This window comes from Cydia splendana, chromosome Z (genome assembly GCF_910591565.1).
Source record: "Cydia splendana chromosome Z, ilCydSple1.2, whole genome shotgun sequence".
NCBI classification, from domain to species: Eukaryota; Metazoa; Arthropoda; class Insecta; order Lepidoptera; family Tortricidae; genus Cydia; species Cydia splendana.
Genome location: NC_085987.1, coordinates 33,414,106 through 33,434,020, shown reverse-complemented (window position 1 = coordinate 33,434,020; position 19,915 = coordinate 33,414,106). Strand labels below are relative to the sequence as shown.

Below are 19,915 nucleotides of genomic sequence, written 5' to 3'. Positions count from 1 at the left end.
GACTGGTCGATACTGAAACATTTTTCTGGTGATGCATGCCTTAAGGAGGTACTTACTTACTTACCCTTACCCCCATATTCAGAAACGCGCTACAAACCTCGATTAGGTAATAATCGTTTCTCTTTATCTGTCATTTTGACTTATGTATTTGAAAGAAAGGGGTAAAACATAATTTAACTAAATCAGGCCCGTAAAGTTTTATGACCAAGGGGGTTACTCCTCTGGCCCAGCGACCCAAAGTGTGTCTCGGCCTCCAACACGACTGCTCGCCTTTAATCCCGGTGCATACCTTAACTATTTTTAAATTTATTGATAATGCGGCTTAATATTATGTGGAGCGTGAACGGCCGCAAGAGCTATTGACCAACAGACAGATAAGAGGCAGCTAAAGTAACGGTGAGTCGACGTGACGTATGTATGTACTCTACCAAGCGGCGCGGCGCTACGGCCGGCTGGCGTAATCGGCGTCGGCCCCGCGTCATGCGGATCATGCCCACCGCCCGCGCCCACCACCACCTGAAAATGTACAACGCGCCTCACTTCCTACGTACGATCATGCTGAGAATAATAATATAATATCTTATATGTACGTATGTACCAGCGCAAAAACGCGTAAACGAATGGATTGCACAGCGATTATTTTCGAGTTTTTTTATAGTTCGTAGATCTATAGGCAAGGTAAAGTCGCGTTTCGTAACCAAAGATACTCGCTATGAAACTAATGAACGGAAATTAATATCGACTATATTCACACGCAAATCACACCTAGAAATAGGCACTTTCAAAACCTGTCTGTTTCATATTCATATATATATAATAAAGATCACCTGTACATATTTGAATAGGTACATACATAAATTGCCAAAATAATTAGTAATAAAACTTCCTTATAGTTTTGCGACAGTCGAGTAGTTCAGCTTTTTAGTTGACGGTTGTCTCTTTTTCTTTATGAGTTATTATGTAATTTTATGTCAATTTATGTCATTGTCATTTTCGATAGGTTAATAACATGTTATTAAAACAACATTTTTGGCGTCAACATTTGTATGTACCTATAATAATATCCAGTGGTACTTCAGTGGTATAGGACACCCGTATAAAATAACGAGTAGGTAGGTCCTTATCCACCTCGTACACTCGTACACTTAACTTGCCTATCGGTCTACTCAATAGAACGGGTGACCCCAATTACCTACAATCAAAATATCTGACCGTTATTAATCCAAGATGACTGCTTAAATGATGCATGTATTTCGTTAATATCGGCCAGGATAAATTGCAAAACTGGAGCAGTATGCATATTTTTTAAATCTGATAACGATATGATACATATTACAGTCAGCACTTCTCGCTCGCGCTTATAAATTAATGCGAGTGTGGTGCATAAAGATCGATATTTTATTGTCAGTATTTTTATATAATTATGCATTTGAATTATCGGCTGGTTCAACACAATTTGATTACAAACGGTGCATATAAATAAATAGTTAAATACTTTTATGTAAATGAAGTTTCGTGAACCTTTACACCTTCACGGCATTGTGCTCACAGTCACGGACAGCTCCGCTTAGCCATTATATATCTAAACAAATATATCTAACGAAATCTCGATAAAATATAGGATTGATTAACTTTGATTGTGTAACCTTATTCATTACACGTTCATTAACACAGTATTTGTAGCGTAACATCTACTTCCATAGCGAAACAATAGGTCTTCAACTAAGAGACAATAAACATTAAACAAGTAAGTTATTGTTTCTTCAACAAACTTACAAGAATCAGAGTGATTTTTTTCAATAACCTCCAGAAGCAGCGGCAATTACCTGTTACGATTCTAGACTAAAGTACCTGATCGTGGTATGTCACAAATATAGTCTTGTTAAAGTATTTTAAAGGATTAGAATTTTTCAAACCTCAAAAGTAGCTAAAATTAACTTTTTTCTTCCGAAATGCTAGGGTGCCTATGATATCTACTTTAATTTGCATCACAAATGGGCAATTAAATCATGACTTGCGTTACTTTTTCGTGGAATGACGCATTTGTAAGAACATAAAACATCCCTCGTGTCGTGGGAGTGCCAAAGTCGTGGATAAAATATTTTACACTATTTTTATCTCGATTGTAAGATTTTACTTTTATGCACTGTTCTTTATTAGTTGTAGGTAATGTATTATAGCCCGGGAAGTAGTGTCACAAGGTGCAAATTTTGGTATCGGATGAATTCACTTAGCACAGATGTAATATACGTAAAGCTAAGCTAATTGAGCCCGGTAGCCATCCGCCACCCACAAGCCACGGCAGGTAGGCAGGGGTAGCAAACAAAGTAATTTGTAATGGATTCAAGCTTTCAACTCCTTTTTAACCCCGTTAGAGGATGAATTTTTAAAAACGCTGGAATTATTTTTCTTGTATTCTAATAATATGCGCATATAAAAAGTTACGAGCCCCACACTCGAAAAAAATTTTGATCTCCATACAAATTTTCAACCCCTATTTCGCCACCTTAGGGAATGAATTTTCAAAAACGCTGAAATTTGTTTTCTTGTATTTCAATAATATATCTATTAATGAAGTTTGAAATTCCTAGCTTAAAATAAAACATGAACCCCATACAAACATTCATCCCCTTTTTAACCCCCTTAGGGTCCCAAAATCGCTTTTTATCTCTTGTACACATTATAAATGTAACCTCGTGTGCATCAAGTTTCTAGCTTTTGTAGTTTCGGCTGATAATAGTTATAGTTGATTAAAAAATATAGCAAACCGATTTTGATTTATTCGTCAATATTTTTTTTTTCTATTAAACTGTACATTAAATGTCTCAAAAATGAATTCTTCATGCCCGATTTATCTGGAAATGATACCAAACTCGAGGTGGTAGGTAAATAGAAGCCGATATGATTTTTTACCTAAAGCGCGGCGGCGTGTAACTTTGGATGCCCCCCTGCTTACCCACCAGGGGGTGGCAGGTGGCTACCGGGCTGGATTGGCTTAGCTTTACGTATACTACATCTATGCCAAGTGCAATGAATTCATCCGACACCAAAATTTGCACGTCCCATACATAGGGTGACACTACTTCCCTCACTATTAGAAATATTAGAATCTCATGACCTGTGGTGGCTGTGGTATAGGTAAACGGTCGATTTGACACATTTCTATTGCTGATATAACAACTCAGTGTTGATCAAGTGTGAATCGGAAACGAGGATAAAATTAAAACATTGTAAAAACCGGACAAGTGGGAGTCGGACTCGCCCACCGACGGTCCCGTACAAAGTTAACTTTTTTTTACAAATTTGTAATTTTCAGATGTTTCCCTGTAGCACCTGTACTTACTTGTAGTGTAAGACGATATTACTTGCCAATTTTCATAGTTCTAGGTCAACGGGAAGTACCCTATTAATTTTGATTCCCTTTGAGAGTGTCGAAATATACGTTTTTTGCGACATGAAAGGTCGTATGCCTTTTTATGCTAACTTAGAAGTTTTTTTACAGAGTCAAGGGACTGTAGACCTGAACTCGATGCGGAGGAGGTCTTCCACGCATTCCCGAGATAAAGGGTCTTGACAGAGAGACAGACGTACGGACAGACAACAAAGTGATCTTATAAGGGTTCCATTTTTTTTGTTGAGGTACGGATCGAATCTTAAAAATCAACCCCCAGCAGTACGGTTACCATCAGTTTGTCACTGACATAAACGCCGTCGAGGACGTAATTTACTTTCTATACATCTCGCTCGCACTCGCATATTAGTCCAAACGGGATGTATAGAAAGTAAATCACGTTCTCGACGGCGTTTATGTCAGTGACAAACTGATGGTAACCGTATAGGAGTAACCGTCGGGGCGAGAGCCCACCACTCTTGGCCAGTTTTTATTTTATTTTTATTATTTATTTACAGTGGGACGTATATAGGCTGAATTATGTTATTATGTTATTTATTGACAATCTTCAAAATTTCTATAAAAAAAACATTCATAACTCACGTGTTCAATTAATAATTATTTTAGTTCTAGCTTTGTTTAAAATAGTTTAAATACTTTTTAAGTAATTTTTTAAGGAAAGTAACGTGCTGAATGAATTTGCACTGGTGTCGCGATACTCGCGATGGACATGGTATAGCCCCAAGGGCGCCAGACGTGGGTCATGTGGGACGCGGGAATACGATGCGGCCGGCGCGGCCGGCGGCCGGCATGATGCAACATTCCGAGGCAGTTGCTCGCGAACAAGCCGCCGCGGGCTCGGCGGGCGTGCTGCGGCTCCGATGGCGTATTGTATTCGGCCGAGCGCCACCGCCGGCGCGTCGTGTCGCTCTGAACGCCCGCTCGTTCGCTACGTTCATTACGATTTTCACTCGTGCGTCGGTCGGACGTGTCGCTTATTCTATTTTTAAAGCACGTGGCACAGTGCTTCAGTCATAACCTATAGCCAGCCGGCAGCCAATTCGAGACTCGGTCGGAGGGGTAAGTGTTTGTGTCAGAAAATAAGTTTTTACGTTCCGTATTGATATCACTGCATGTGCGCGAATCGACACCGTTGACATATGGATGTCGTCATTTTGACACTTGTTTGACTGATACGATCGATATCTACCTTATGTGTACTTATTATTGACTTCTACCATAGCTTAGTAGGTATTTTTTACATCCTGTGTGTAACCCAGATGTCGCATGTTGCTCAGGGTTTAGTAGAGTAATATTACTCAACCTTACAATTAACGCGATTCTTAAATAAATGTACTTGTTCCTTATCTACAGTTAACAAATCTTACGAAACTTCTGTTACCTACCTATGCCAACGCATTTAACTAGACACTTAGCTATTATTAGCGAAATATTTTTTAATGCATAGCCCTCGCCGGTCATTTACCCACTTAGGAAACAATACACTTATGTAGAGTAACATACTCGTACTTTCATGTGTGTCAGTCAATAACCTTTCATAGATATTATTTAAGATAGTAGAAAACTAATTAAGTACTAATTTAGTCCAATCTTGTATCTTATTAAGTAACTAAACTGAAGTCACCGAGTTCGTTAGTTTCATTATTTAGACTGGTCTTTAATTCAATGTAGGGTAATTCGTCAATTACTGGCCACTGTAAGGTGGCTAGTTATTGAAGGGCGGTCATTTATTGAAACCTTATCCTAAAATGCATTCTGTTCAGAGGTGAATATTCCTAATACATTTTTAGTATAAGGTGGCCAGTATTAACCGGTGGCCAGTAAGACGATTTACCCTATTTATTCAATGTTAACAATTGAATGTTTATTTTGTTTGTTCTAAATTTAAATAATGATTTAAATGTCACTGATTCTTAAATATTCCCATTCATTATTGAAACCTTTTTAAACTTTTTTTCCGGAAACCCCGTTAGAAATGTTGTCTGTGACCCGGCCCATACCTACCTGAGACGAAGGTTGTGAAAAAATGTCCCATTGTGGCACTAAAATAATTTAAATAAGAGTAGTACTATCATGTTGCCGTCGGTTTAGGTAAACTGTTTATTTTACTGTCGCATAGTTTACTGATTGCCTGTATTTTTTTTATTATATAGGCAAGATAGGTTATTTCAAATAACATTTATTATATGTAATATGTTTGTAATGACGCAGCCCCTCGTTTAGCTGTCAGGATATTATTATGTATATTGCACAGCACATTACTATTAGTTTTCCTTGTGTTGTGGTACAGTCGAGTGTAAAAATATGGGTGCACCAATAATCTAAAAAATATGTCCCATAGTTCTTATGGCAGCGAATTAAGAACTATGAGACATATTTTTGAGTAAGTTGTCTACACCCATATTTTTACACTTCACTGTACCTAATGACCACACTTGCGATATTTCCTTGCGATTATTAAAATATAACTTGAAATAATATATGACCTATATATACCTACAGACAGTTTTACACGTTGACGAGTCAATGTATGTGTATTTGCATGGAAAGCGCAATAGCGTGGGAAGGTTCAAAAATATCCATACCTACTCTACAGTTTTTTGTGCTAATTGAATAACCCGTGTAGGTAGATATTATTATCTACTGATGATAACTATAGAGCTGTAGACCTGGGGGGCGATTTTTGAAATTCGATCGCTCGATTTCGTCAGTCGAAAATCGGTGGAAAACGGCGAAATGCTAATTTTTGAAATACGAGCGATATACATTTGGAATCGAGTGGTATTGACCACTCGTTTTCAATTCTATTAGTAGAATTTAAATGCCTAGTGGCGGAGATATTATTGAATGAAATGCACGAAATCGAGCGGTCGAATTTCAATAATAGGCCCCCTAGCGAATCCTTATGCCCCCGCCATTTTTAAAAAGATTTTCAAAAACTATAGACAAAAAAAATGTAAGTACCTACATAATTATCGAACATGGCAGAAATGCCACCTGTAGGTACATCACATCCGATAGTACGAAATAATTTTGCCTAAGCTGAAACGGAGACCTTCGCTTTCGCTCTGTCAATGAAAGCGCTAATAAGTATCTTCTACATTGCTATTTATTTTAATTCCTATTACCTTGGTGGGTTTTCGATTCTTTAGACTGGTCGATATAAGAAACCTGTTATGCATAAAATATTATAAGTACATATATAATATCTACATACACATACTTACAGTCACCTAGGTGTCTGTTTCAATATATTTTAACATGAGCCGATGATATGCGAGTTTTAGAGCTCGCAAACTCATCTGATAAGTATGTAGGTGTAAGTAGGTGATATAGTTAGGTAGCAACGCATTTTTATCAATCTTTAAAATGTGAAATGTAATGTAACTAATAATAAGTATGAGTGAACAAAAACTAAAATTGAAAAACAGTACCTATTCTATTTATACAATTTATTAAAAGTCATATTCATCAGGATATCGTATGAACAATATGTACCTACATACACATGATAAGCGTCGTGATAAAAATGTACAATTACATTTTTTATAAGGCTGTCAGAAAATGGGGCCTAAGATGTACATGGTATGATTGGGCCCTAATATTTAGGTATGGCAAGTTATTTTGTGTTCCACTCTCAACGCGTAAGGCTAGCCTCATTTAAAGTCTATCGATAGACAAATGTAAGCGAATTCGACTTGTTCACATAACAGCTCGTCACATGGCGAACATGCTTAACTACAGCCGCTTTTAGTGCATTAACACCTCTTATTTAGCTAATAAATAAATGTTTTAATCACATATGGATTCACATTCTGGAATAAATTAATTTCATTCATTCATTCATTCATTCATAGCTTTAAAGGTACATTGTCCTAAATGTGTCGAGGTATGAGGTGAGTGCTAAATTAACGTGGTGCTGAAATAATAGCGAAAAGTTACGAAAAACTTGGACATATTTAATTTCTTCTATTTTGCTTAAGTATGTGTTTTTCACCACAGCAACTCGGAAAAGCTCTTTTTATTATTTAAAAACAGAGCGTATACCTTTTGTTCAAGAGAATTTTTCTTGTTCGTTTGTTTTAATGTAGGTAATGTTTGTTTTCAGTTAGTGGGTATAAAATATAAAGATTTGCTAAGAAACAATTAAAAAGCCCTGAAGTTGTAACATCTGCATAATATATCGATTTTTTTATACAAAACTTCGGGGACGTTTCGCAAAAATAGGTATCTACATTGATGGCTTTTTTCACAGTCACAGTATGAACAATGAATATAATAGGTAAAACAAGACAAATCAATAATTAATTACCTATGCCAGTACCAATACGTATACAGGTATCCTAAGTTGCAGCCAATTTAAAGTTTATCGTGCGACTAGCTACACAGGCTGACAACTACATCATGCAGAAACATAAATATACGGAATCGGAGTAAATAATTACAGAACTCATTAAACACTTAACTCAGTAAAGTGGAAACTTGCACGGCACAATGCACAAGCGATTTATCAATTCTATGATGGATGGAACAGAGTAGTGTTGACTAAGCATTTCTCATCTGTCCTGTTGATCCTACGTAGGTAGGACTGCATTTTATTTGAAACCTGCGACAGACGATTATACGGGCACTGGGTTAGTTCCTGGAACCCGGCACTGGTGTGATATTGATAAGGGTCGATTTTAGTAGTTTTGGGAGTGTTAAAGAAAAAAGTTTAATAATAATAATATTTGAATTTGGGACCGGACACAAAAAGCCCATGTGGGTAAACTACCTAATACACGATTACCTAAACCCATTAGTAGCTATTTAATACTCAGCATAATTTTGAGTTCCGTTAACCATAGATGTAGGTGTCAGTAGAGTAAGTAGGGGAGGTAGGGGACCATTGGGCAGTCGGGAGGTTCGGGCACCCCCTTGTAATAAGTCCTGATTTACAAGGGGGTGTCTGAGCCCCCCGACTGCCCAATGGTCGCCTACCTGCACACCTACAATGTCTGCCTGCCTACCTGACAATAGTCTCCTACAGCGAGTTGCATCGAGTTTGTGTTCTGAGGACGTGTGATTATATTGATTATGCACTAGCCACTGTGCGTATTGCGCATACGACACCCTGTCATTCCAATTTGTTACGATACAGTTAGGTATGGTAACTATTATCGGTTTATAGTCTAGAATAGTCTAGATGTAAGTATATGCTAGTACCTAATAGCGTAGTTAAATTGTATACAACATCGATAAGACTATGTGGTTTCAATAAGGATGATGACACATATTGAATATTATAGCAAAATCTAGTTAAATAGATACCTAATGAAAAACCGGACAAGTGCGAGTCGGACTCGCTACCTAGGGTTCCGTACAAATTTAACTATTTTTTTTAATAAATTGGACACAAATAAATGGAAATGATAAAAAAAATACATGTCCTCAAAGACTCGATTATTATTTCATGTTTTTCATTCTTCGAGACGGCTTTAACTTGATCGTGACGTTACCATCAAGTGTTTAGCGCATAGAGTACTGTTATCAGACTTTTAGACCATTATTTCTGACTTTTGTATTGCTTTCATGTATCTATATGTAGTAGAATAGTTAGCTTAAGTGCGCATAGCAAGATAAGTTTTGTTTTTAAATATTATCTATGTACATATATCCTATTCTTATCTCACGACATAATTCGAACTTCGACCCTAATCGTCCTACGTAGTTTATGTACATACTTTGTTGACTCTATATTATTATTCAACCATAGTTTCATAATAAATACCAACCAAACCAAACCAAAATTGTAGAGGCGGTAATAGTATCACAGTGAATAAAACATTGATAAAAATCAATTTTCTAAGCAGCTGCATGGTGTGCCCGACAGGCAAGAGAGCTTCAAATAGCCATGGAGGTACAGTACAACTGAAGGGTAAACATATTCCTATTCCGACTGAGGTAAGTAGATATGTAATAAAGCTTTTCTTAAAAGCATGCGCATAACAGGTACGACCTAAAAACTACAGTGGCCTAAAAGTTCAATGGACGCGAGGCGGCACGTGACATGACGCTCAAACTTAATTCTTTTAACAGCAGACTGTTCGAAAAATCGTAGCGCTTTTTCAGATCACATTAGGTACGGTTGCCAAAAATGTACCCGTAATTAGCAATCTTGTAACTTAATCGACTCGAAGCCTGATTTCTTGGTTTTCGCTCGATAGAAAAAATAACGAACACAGGTATAAAACGCGCCTTAAAAACGTGTATTAAGTATATACGCGTCTTAATGTTATACGAAATCAAATCATATACAAGTACCTTCGACTTGCCGCACCCGAAATGCTTTGGAAGCTATAATAACGTCAATATTTTCCTGCCACACTAATAAAAACTGGTGCGAAATAAGAATTAAAAATATAACGAGGGCATGTCATAAAGAGACATTTTTTTTCGATTGCAGCGATTTAGTTATTCTAGTTATACATCTTATAGTAGAGAGAATTAACCTTTTGGACGCCACCGACCTTTGTCACCGCCTTTTGGACCGATATATCCGCACCGCAGGTTCAACGCCAGACTGATTAATCGGCCACAGACCACAGAGCAACATAGACCTACGTGCATATACATAAAGATCAATTTCAGTTATGACATTGTGTGACGTGGCGTCCGCGTGACAGATTTTGTGTTTGACACGGCGTCGAAAAGTTTAAAATATACGTATATTTAATATTGTATAATATGTACATAGGTAGGTACATATATTATTTTGAGATATCTTTGTTTTATCGTTATCACTCGTATTTTAACCTATAGGTGATAGTTTATATTTCTCCATGTACGTATGGATGGAAGATACAGAGGGTACCTAGGTATATGTTTTCTTTCGGTTTAACGGGGGCAGTCTTTAAATCAATGGTAAGATAAGACGGGTAAGCCTTAACCTTTTACCCTTAACCTTATCTTTTTTTCTGGGTGGTCTACTGCTCAATACTGACGGATGGACGCACCTAAACCAACACAAAGCGCTTCCTTATTAACTTTACGGGAACAAAGGAAATTAGCTATATTTGACCACCTCATTACAAATTTGAGAGGCTAATATATAGACCGCTGTAAGTAATTGTCCTAATGATGAGAGCGGCATTTGGGTTAGACAGGTCGCGTGACATAGCAATTATGTTATGGCGTTATGGACATTATCTAAGTGTACTTTGGGCACTTGTGCCAACTGCCAAGTTTTACTATAACTATTCCAAATTTCAATAGGTACAAAGTTTAAGAAACATAGCGTTATATCACTGGTAGTCACAATCAAATATCTGTATAAAAATCAAACAAAGCTTCTGTACGGTTTAGCACTTGGCATTGCCAATCTTGTAATAACGAAGTAATTGATTAAAACATCCATTCAATTATTTCGTACTCGATCTGCAGCAGGTACCTATGTAAGTACGTATAGGTATTGATATAAATGCATTGTAATGGCAGTTTGCCCACTACGATATTCAAAACATAGGTACTTACTTTCTTTGTTCCGTCGTTTCCTATATTTTTTATACGAGTATGTCATTATTTTCACAGACATTGTACATTATATATTACGATTTTTCCTGTATCTTACTGAAAACGCCAATCTAAACCAAAAACACTACGTGACTATTCGTTCCCATTTTTATGATTCTCATTCATTTTTATATTTCGATTGGCGTTGGTGAATAAACGATTGTTATCTTGAAGCTACGGCCCCAGTTTCATTGATACCATATTAATTAATTCATTTAAGTCCTTGTGTATTAATGAAAAAAAAAACACTGCAGCAAGCGACATCGCCATTGCCAGTAGGTAGCACTATTCTCTGGATCAATACTTGGACCAAGTAGGTGAGCAGTGATTAACTATTTTTAGTGTTCTTGCGTCATATACAAGTAATGTTAGCTAGTCATTCTCATTGTTGACTTTACTTACTAATTCTTGAAATACAGTAAAATAGACATGACGTAACTTACTTATAAATCATATTATTATAATCCCAATAAATAATGTCTCTTGAATTTGTTTGTTTACTTCGAGGTAAACAGTATTTAACTAAATGGTAAATCGCACAATGGTAGTAGACTGATACATTATCATTGTTAAATTCGCCTTCGGACCTTGTTTTAGTCTGTACATAAATTGAAAAACAAATAGGTTCGTAAGTAAAGTGGCAGCAGTGGTAGGCACAGTAGGAACAGTCGACGTCAAAGATATGTTTACACTTTTTGCCTTATTTCAAAGGAGTAAGGTGCAAAAGTGTGAACATATCTTTGACGTCGACTGTACATTAAGAAATTGAAGCGTACAAATCGGCTCTGTTGAAGTGTAAGGCTTCTGCGACAGCGTAATGTGACGCCAACACATCCAAAGCCCTATACGACTCAACTGTTTTTGAAATTCAATATTCATACGACCTTTTTAGTAAAGTGCGGCCACCCGGCTTCGACTTTCGCTGGATCAGTAGCCCGTGTAGGTAGGGTTGCCAGATGGTCGGGATTTGGCGGGATATTCCCGATTTTTAGCATGTGTTCCCGATTCCCGACAAAGTGTAAACTGTCCCGAAAAACAGCTTCACTTTTTAAAACAATAATTTCAAGCTCCGAACTGTCGTCGAACGAGCGAGCTGACGTAGTGCCAATAATGTAAAATATCGTTGTTTTTAATACAATTACTTTAATTTGAATGTTTTTTTTTTTCCCGACTTATGTCCCAAAATCCCGAAAAATTTCTATTGTTTCCCGATAATAGCGCCTTTCGATCTGGCAACCCTGCGTGTAGGACTCGGTATCCCATACAAGTAAGTGTAAGTAACTATCCGATTGTATAAAATCTAGCTCATTTATAGACGACATTATTTGAATGCGTGTCTTCTTTATATGAAATATTTGAAACATATAAGGCTTTTACTTAACTAATTAGTTTGTTTCTGCAACCCTTTAATTCTTAAGTATAATGTAATATAGGGACGCATATTAGACATTCATATGTACAAATACATAGATACAAGTCAAATACAAGGGAAAAGGACCCCTAATGGGATGACTTATTTTATGACTTCGCCGCAGTCTGATAATGTTTAAACATTTATATGTAGGTACACCTATTTAGTTAAGGAATGAAACTCCTTCAGTATGTTTTTTTTAATTAAATTGATCTATATCTAAGAGATCTTTAGCTAAGAAGTCAATACACACATATATAAGATAAGGTTGTTATTGTAAGCACGGGCGCGATCGAGCTCAAGGATACGAGTGTTAGGTACACAGTGTTTGGCACTCGTAAAATATAGTGCGATACGATATGTACATTTGTACAGTGTGCACCACTCGTCAAGTAAAATGCCAAGACTGAATGTTCAATAATGGCGGGTCATGTTTACACAGCCGCCTCAGGAGGCTTACCGAGACTACTTATTCAAAAGTGTCGGGGTCAGGTAAACATTTCTACCGGCATAAGTATAGATACCACCTTTTTCAGAGATATGTACTTCATACGCCAATAAGCGCCACTTGCACCATTTCACTAACCCGGGGTTAACCGGTTAAACCTGGAGTTACCATGGTTACCAGTACAATTTGACACTGGGTTAACGGTTTAACCGCTTAACCCCGGGTTAGTGGGATGGTGCAAGTGGCCCTAAGACAAGCAAATAGAATCGGAGTGTTAGGTATAAGTAGGTCTTTGCCGTAACTTAATTGTGCGGTCGGATGAACTCTCGACTTACCGACTGCTGGAATAATATGTACAAGTATTAAAAACGTGCACTGAATTCGTTTAGCATCTTCCGTTACAAGGAATTCATAAATGAGTCGCTTAACTTCAAACTCGGGTAAATCCATCTGTAAGATTATGCGACTTTGGTATGTATTAAGAAAAGTTAATAGGGTAGATATTTGCTGAGAGGGTCGAATGGATTTACCCGAGTTTGAAGTTAAGCGACACAAATTACCTGCAAAACCTATACTCTCTATCTTTAGGTATATTTAAATAAAAGTAAACAAAATCTACCCTCAAATTGCCCCTTAGGTATGCCAGTTGAGGGTAGATGAAAACATTACACGATCAAATAATGTAGGTTAAAGTGACTGATCCAGGCGGTTTTGTAATTGGTCGGTTAACCAATAAATGTTATAACTACCCGAAAATGTACAAATTGTTTGTTTACTTTTATTTAAATACTTACCTAAAGATACAGACTTTGTTTCATACCACTTTCGCCTATTCCGTGATAACAAGGATATATTCAATGTCACTACTTAACGTTACCGTGTAATGATATATGACGAATGTTGCATAATAAGGGGTCATCCATTAATTACGTCACACGAATTTCTAGGTTTTTTGACCCCTCCCCCCCTCCTTGTCACACTTGGTCACATTTGGCAAACCCCTCCCCCCTAGTGTGACGTCACATTTTTTCTACGAAATCGCCAAATCGAATTAAGTAAGTACCTAAGTATTATTCATATTTTATCAAAATATTTTTGACGATATAAATATTAGTAATTTTATAACCCAAAACTGCTTAGGAAAGAAAACTATACGAATAAAAACGATTATCGTTTTAAAAACTTGTTATTTAAATGTACAGCGAATAAAATAATTTAAATAAATTTTCGGTTACTGATGAATTTAAAGTGACGTCACAAAGTTTGTGTCTCCCCCCCTCCCCCATGTCACAATATGTCACATTTTCTTGACCCCCTCCCTCCCCCTAAACGTGTGATGTAATTAATGGATGACCCCTAATGACGAGTGCCATTTACCAGCGCGCACGTTTTTATTCATCATGATATTCCATTTAGCACATTAGCTGACTTTGCCTCCTGCTCCTGTGTCCTTAAACAAGATGAAACGACGATATACAAACAGCCATCATGTGTTCACGGAATGTTTTTCCCCATCTCAAAGTAGATGCAACTAAAACGGTTATATAGCATAATTTCTAAAATCATATTTCCTAAGTACGAAATTCCTAAAGACAGAACATCGAAAATCAAAATGTCTAATGTACGAAATTCCTAAAGATACATGTCCTACGGTTAATCAACCTATTTTTTAAATGTTTAAAGTACAATACTGCTAAAATACTAACAACCTTATTTCCTACGTTCAGTTGACCTAAGTTTAAAATGTATAAATTGCGAAATTTAAATAGCTTAAAGAGTCTAACGTACGAAACTTTCTTTTCAAAAAACATTTCCTTTACAGACGGAAACGGGAAAAAGCGTAGGGAGGTAAGTAGGTTAGGTTCGTTAGGTAGCTTCAGATGCCCGAAGGGCAAACCGCCCAGAAATAGGAGCCTCGCGTAGCGGGGCTCCGTCAACTCAGGGTAAGAAGGAAATGTTCTCGGAAATATTGATTTTCAATATATTGTCATTAGGCTTTTTGAACGTAGCTATTTTGAGCACTAGACATATTGACTTTCAAACTATTGTCCTTAGGCATTTTGTACAAAGGAATATTGATTATTGAAAATAAGATCGTTCGATTAAAAGTGTATACGACATGCATCTTTAGGAATTTCGTATCATTGATAAAGCTAAATAAAACCCGATGCAACAAACCTAGGGGTGTAAACGATGGTAGTAGAATGGTCCAACACATATCACATATTATAAAAAAATATGTCTCAACTTAATTACAAATTAAAAACAATAGTTGTGCTAGTGTGCGTATAACTAGCAGGATTTTATTGCACAGGTTAATATCAAAGGAGGTGGTACCTACTATTTTATGTAGATAAGGGACCAATAAGAAAATTGGGCTTTTCTCAAAAATGCGTGGAAATATCGTCATTACGTGTTCGTCATAGTAAGCTGCAAAAGGTCATGATACAAGTGCAAGCGCTTAAGGGAAGCGCCCCGGCAATATATTTTGAATTTTTCATTCAAATTTGCCGACCTTGACCGGCATCATTTTCTTGAGGTGCGTCATGCCTGGCGCCGTACATTGAACTTTTAGGCTTTTGTTGGTTTTTGATTGTATTTCCGCGCATTTTTTGAGAAAAATACTGCTGGTTACTTAGAGTCGCACCAAGAAAAGTCTGCAGCGGATTTGATAGCCCACGCAGTGTAAGTGTTATGTATACGTCATAATTTCATAGAAGTTTGACGTTTAAAATGGCACTTGCACTGCGTGGGCTATCAAAATCGCTGCAGACTTTTCACGGTCTGACTCTACCAACGTAAGTACATAACCTCAGTCGGGATAATATTTGCTAGCCTTGTGTTCATACAATGGGTATTATTATAATTATGATTACTTTCCTCCTCCCGCAGGGGAGAAGTGAACCTAATTGCTGTGTATTACCCAGTTACATATATGAAATTTAACGGTTATTTGTCATTTAATGCTGTAATGAGATGTTTTTTTCTCGTGAGAACACGAAAAACAAAATTACTGAGGTATTTCATACAAAGTCAGTACGAAGTATCTACTATTGTATAAGTCAAGTCGTACAAATTACCGAAGTAAACCGATGCTCGACAGCTGAAGGTCGCGAATCATGCGGACATATGCGGACTCTCGATATTTGTCACCGTACCCAAGCTATGTGAAAAATACGACTAAAATTTGATCTGTTTAACTTCATAACTGAATGTCATAATGATTTCTTTGAAAAACTTATGTAGGTACCTACGTTTATATCCAAATAAATATATGAGACAGATTATGAACTCCCAGGGTAAGCAAAATATTAAATTATTTAAATATGCTGGTAAACATGTTTATGGGCATTTTCACTTAACATTTTTGCTGCCCCCGACGCACATGTTCGTCCACCGTCATACAAGTTTGTTCCTAGGCCACGCCCCCTGGCAGTGAATGCGTTAAAAGTGTACCATTTACTTTATTTCGAAAATCTATCAACTTTTGGGTTATACTCAGAATCACGAGGACTATCGATTTAAAAAGAAAAATAAAATGAGTCCCAAAATTTTTCAGTTTTGTAACGCATTTTCACATACATTTTGTATACTGTTACAAAACTGACACCCAAAATTCTCAATGTTCTAATCGATGTCAAGGGTACCTACTTGTAGTTATACTTATTATATAGTTAGTCCGATATTTAAAAATGGTTCAGTATAATCATTATGCACTATCATAATGCGGCAGTGTGTTCGGTGTTAAGTGTCTGAATACATGGCTATTGTTTTGTCGAAGCTAGGTCATTCGGGGCAAGATAATGGAACAACAGGATACTTAAGTGGAACTTACTAATCAGTAATATGTCTTAATGGTTGTTTGTCTCTCATATGTGACATTTGTATCTACGATAATTATAATTAACCAATTACTAATTATCGTAGATCTAGGTACAAAATACCTATATTAGTTATTAGAAATAAAAAAAGGTTTAACATGTTTTAACTATGATTACTGTACCAATAAATCAGATTAATCTATCCGTAATATTTATTGTGCTAAGAAAGTTGGTGTAATACCTAAACATAAAATTAAAAAGATATATTATAGTTAAGTACAATATATTGTTCGTATGGTTATTTTAAAGCTAGGTATATTTTACCCGCTCATTCATAAAACTTTACAAGACTCAATTAGTTAATTTATCTTATAATCCGTTTCTTACAAATAAATAAATCAAAATGACAGATTAAGATAAACTATTCATACATGCATGCACCATAATATTATTTTAACTATTTTGTCGCTTAATTCGATATTACATAAATTACATACTTAATACATAACGCTGTCCAATTAGGTATGAATCGTTTATCTTAATCTGTAGTTTTGATTCATGTTGGTATTTGTAAGAAACGGATTATAACATTATAAACTAGTTACATTTTCCAAAAACATTTATATTGCCTTGTATATAAGGGGTTGAATTAAGCAACATATCAAAATTTTACACAAATTGACCACACATTCGTTATGGATATATTTAAAGAATTCGGCTCCTACCTACTTTTACAAAAATATGTAAACGTTTATTTTTTTATGTTAAGAGTTTTTTGAAACTAAAACTTTTAATCTCTACAAATATTTAAGCGCCCACAATTTGGCACTTAATGCATTAATGTTCACTACTTATACCAACTGATTTGAAATAGTGTGCTCGAGAAACTGAAAATAGTGAAAAATAGAGATACTAATCCTAAAAATACGTGTGATACCTCATTTGATTCGTCACGATGCCTAGAAAAATGTATTCGAAGCGTGTATTAGCATACAAAAAATATCAAAAGTTATAAACAAAAAAAGGAGGAAAAAAGTAGTTTTTTTTTATTTTCCCAATATCTCAAAAAGTATTAATATTTAAGAAACCAAAATTAATATTATAAAATAGGAGGATATTTCCAATAAAATATTTCATACTTGCAGAACCGTATCTCCATTATTTATACTTTTTTTCAACGCGGAACACAGCCCTCCTCGCCTCATTTTCGGGAAACGCGCGCGGCGTGAATAAGCGAGTACGTAACATTAAATATAATTTTAAAGGTATTAAATATTCGTAAGGTTTTTTTTTAATTATGGTGTATTTAAAACATGTCAACAAATGTACTACTTGCAGAAATTTACCTTAAAGTAATTTTTTCAACAAGTTAGGCAATTTTTAATTAACAAAATTTTCTCGAACACCTTTTTTATTGAAAACGATAAAAAATTTATAAATAACTATCGTAAATTTTTTCCGCATTCTAGAGCCCTTCTCATATATATGCTTAATAAGATCAAATTATAAAAGTTTCAATAAAGTTAATACTTTGCTTAAAATAAGTTTTAGAATAACATAGAAAATTTACAAAAAACGAAAAATCAGGGTAAAATTGTAACATATAAAACAATATCATAACCAAACTATTAATTTTTTCAGAACCTATGTAACGTGATCTTATTAAGAAGGGCTCCAGAAAGCGACAAAATTTTACGATAGTTATTGATACATTTTTTTTCGTTTTCAATAAAGAATACCTTCTAGGTAGTTCGAGAAAATTTTGTTAATTAAAAATTGCCTAAGTTGTTGAAAAAATAACTTTAAGATAAATTTCTGCAAGTAGTACATTTGTTAACATGTTTTAAATACACCATATTTTTTTTAATTTTTCTATGAATATTTAATACTTTTAAAATTATATTGAATGTTACGTACCTACTCGATTTTTCAGACCGCGCGCGTTTTCCGTAAATGAGGCGCGAAGGGCTGTGTTCAGCGTTGAATAAAAAGTATCAATAATGGAGATACGGTTCTGCAAGTATGAAATGTTTTATTGGAAATATCCTCCTCTTATATAATATTCATTTTGGTTTCTTAAATATTAATACTTTTTGAGATATTGGGGAAATAAAAAAGATTTACTTTTTTTCCCCTTTTTTTGTTTATAACTTTTGATATTTTTTGTGTGCACACACAAAAAATACACACTTCGAATACATTTTTCTAGGCATCATGACGAATCTAATGAGGTATCACACGTATGTTTAGGATTAGTATCTCTATTTTTCACCGTTTTTAGTTTCTCGAGAGCACTAAAAACGCAGTACCGAATTAACCTCCTACTGACGCTCCTATAGCCTTACTTGACGATGACGTTGAACAAATGGTAATAAAGAAACCAACGACAAAAATATATTTCAAGTATTTTGCTAAAAAATTTCATAATTTTAATACTTTTGCATCTTAATATTTTCTCACCCTTTATAAACTTTATATATTTTTACGAATTAAGAGTAATAATTTTACTCTTAACATCAAAAGTAAATAAACATACAAGAACCAATTAATACTTAATCTTAAAACCTTTTGAACGCCATGCCTAATACCTATTATACACAACGCGCCATTGTAAACCTTATCGGAACGCACGAAGGTTGATATAAAACTGTAACTGAGCGCGTCAGTAACGACATTGGCGGTCAAAGGGTTAAAGCTAATTTACTCGGTTTTACTCGTATGTTAAAAACTTTTAACTCAGTGTCGCTTGATCCATGGAGTCTTCATGCAGTCATTCATAACGCAGTCCAATTGAGGCTTGTAGCCTGTTTATGAATAACGCCATTAAAATTTGGGTACTTCCTAGCCGCACTGGTGATAACGATATGATCGCAATGCTTGAAATAAAATCAAATGCTTTAAAATTTACGTCAAACTCGAGGTTCAACTCGGTAGAATACTTAGTCTTAGTTACTTAATTTATTTTTATTTATTTATTTAGAAATTTTATTAATTCAGGCAACAAGGCCCATATTACAAATACCTTACCATTACATAATGTATTTTATAAACTTAAAACTAAACACTATTTAGTCGACAAAACAGTCGGTGTTTAATGTAGGTGCGTCGGTACATATAGGTGCGTACCTATACGTAGTGCCTCTACACGTCATTAAAAGCAAATACCTACATATAAACTGTTAATATTATTTAACATGAATGAATGTGTGTGATGCTGCTATTGTTAACGCTAATGAACCTGTTTAAACAAGGACAATGCTTTAAATTATTAT

The 19,915-nt window shown here is 35.5% G+C and overlaps 1 protein-coding gene across 1 annotated transcript in view; it reads left to right on the top strand.

Annotated features, from left to right (window-relative positions):
• Window positions 1-4,262: 4,262 nt before the first annotated feature.
• The window catches only part of LOC134804660 (proton-coupled amino acid transporter-like protein pathetic), a 38,336-nt gene continuing 22,683 nt past the window's right edge, over window positions 4,263-19,915 (top strand). The window contains exon 1 of the mRNA XM_063777773.1: window positions 4,263-4,471. The gene's annotated coding sequence lies outside the window, so the exon portion shown is untranslated. The remainder of the gene's footprint in view (window positions 4,472-19,915) is intronic.